The 2,500-nt window shown below is 36.5% G+C and overlaps 1 protein-coding gene across 1 annotated transcript in view; it reads left to right on the plus strand.

The window, feature by feature from the left end:
• Window positions 1-2,500, plus strand: part of LOC119576146 — a 19,620-nt gene that overhangs the window by 15,496 nt on the left and 1,624 nt on the right. The window lies entirely within an intron of this gene.

Genomic DNA, 2,500 nt, shown 5'->3' on the forward strand with positions numbered 1-2,500 from the left:
ATATATATATATATATATATATATATATATATATATATATATATATATATATATATATATATGTATATATGTGTGTGTGTGTGTGTGTGTGTGTGTGTGTGTGTGTGTGTGTGTGTGTGTGTGTGTGTGTGTGTGTGTGTGTGTGTGTGTTTATATATATATATATATATATATAAAAAAACACACACACACACACACACAACACACACACACACACACACACACACACTATAACACACACACACACCCCCAAAACACACAAACAACACACACACACACACACCAAACACACACACACACACACCCACACACACACACACACACACACACACACAACACACACAACCACACACACACACACACACACACACACACACACACACACACACACACATACACACATATAAATACACACACACACACATATAAATACACACACACACACACACACCACACACACACACACACACACACACACACACACACACACACACACACACACATAAACACATTTGTGTGTACCGGTTCATAGGTAGGATTTTTATGGTGGGAACTTATTCTCTTAAGTAATTGAGAAGCTTTTTTGATCTTGGAAGATCTAAGTTCACTTATAACAGGTAAATATAATAACTGCACTTGTAAAGTCAGATTATTAAAGGAAATATCTTCAGAATCTTCAAAAAATATGTAGTGCGTCAATCTTAATGTAACATATCTATTGAGTGTCTTTGTTTTCAATAAGAGATTTCAGAAAAATTATAGGCCCTATAAAAAATTATGTTCTTTGTTCTGCCTCTTCATATTGAATAGCATCTTTTCAAGTAATGGTTTAAAACCTGTTTTTCTGTGTGATGCAAGTGTGGGAAAAGGGATTACCGTGGCTGAATGACTTGCGCCTCATGCTCTCCTCCGGTCATGTGAGGTTGGCCATCTGTCTCAGGCCGGTTCCAATGTGTCGGTTCCTGGTGCTCTCTCCAGTCGCTCACCGGCACTCTCCCCGGGGGGGTTGATGGGCACTCTGTCCCGTGAGTTATCGTTGTTTCTTGCGGTGCGCTTTCCTTTGAGGTGTCGTTGTCTTTGAGACCTTGAGCCTAAGGAGTTTGAAGATCCTGGTTCTTGATTGTGATTTGTGCTCCTGGATTTTTATTTAGTTGTTATTATTACATATATTTATTTGTGTGTGTGTGTGTTTGTATGCTGTTAAAGAAAAATTGTAAACCATAAAAGGAAGCTGCAGTGCTGTATACATTAACCAAATGCTGCCAGGCATGGCATATACGTACATGCCATGCCCACTGTGAGTTTACTTTATTCATTGCTTTTACACATAGATGGCTACAGCTGTACTAAGTCACCAATGAGCCAATTACGAGTACTGCCTCTCTCTCCCGTTTATCCTTTTCATTGATTTATAATGTCTATAATAAAAATAATACCATTGATATTCATAGCATTAGTAAAAAAAAAAAATTCCCACCAATTCAAGGAAAGGTGAAATCACGTAAGGTCACAAGGTCAACCAATTGACCCTTTGTGGCTAAGTTCTAGAGTAACCATCTGTGTGCAGAAACGTTTCACAAAAAGATTGAGAAAAGAGCACAGCATTTCCCCCCGGCGGCATTGGGTTAATTATATTTCCTTTTGTTGGTTAAAAACAGTGTCTCGGATCATGTAATATTGTGGTTTTACAGTGATTTTTTTTTTTCTTCTTTTAGTTATGAACACGTTATGTACTAGCTGCTTATAAGGGCAAGAAACTACTCTTTCCATAAGGTAAAAAGAAGCCAAGAAAAGGTAGAAGTGAACACTTAGTTGACAGAAAACCTGCCACTTTCCTCCTTTTATTATTCATCTTATTTCATTATTATTATTATTATTGTTGTTGTTGTTGTTATTAATTATTATTATTATCATTATTATTATTATTATTATTATTATCCTTTCATTATTATTATTATTATTATTATTATTATTATTATTATTATCATTATTATTATGACTATTATTAATATAATAACCATTATTCTCCTTCTCCTTGTCCTTCCCTTCTTCTTCTTCTTCTTCTTCTTCTTCTTCTTCTTCTTCTCAGGTAATTATTATCAAGGAAGGATACTCGATGGGATCAAAGGGGCAAACGAAGAAGATGGCAAAGGGAAGGCAATGTGCTCGGGCCTTTTCGGCTTTCGACTGTGTCTCTAGAGAGCTGTTCCCAATGGCTGTTTCTTTTGGCATTTTGAATCTTGTTAGATATTTGTGTCCATCGCTGAATGCTACCATCAGGGGTATATAAGGGGGTGTTGCAGTCGTTCCTTTTCTGAAGTATGTATGTGGAAGAAAGATTGGGATAGGTTATAGGTACCCTGTAGGCTGCTGTTGTTGGTGTTGTTGTTGTTGTTGTTTTTTGGGGGGGGATTTCAAAGTTTTCTCAATTTTCCAACATTATTGCTTGGGTTTTCCATTGTCCAGATATAGGTTTAGAAATTGTACACTGTGATATATT

The sequence above is a fragment of the Penaeus monodon genome, chromosome 1 (genome assembly GCF_015228065.2).
Source record: "Penaeus monodon isolate SGIC_2016 chromosome 1, NSTDA_Pmon_1, whole genome shotgun sequence".
NCBI classification, from domain to species: domain Eukaryota; kingdom Metazoa; phylum Arthropoda; class Malacostraca; order Decapoda; family Penaeidae; genus Penaeus; species Penaeus monodon.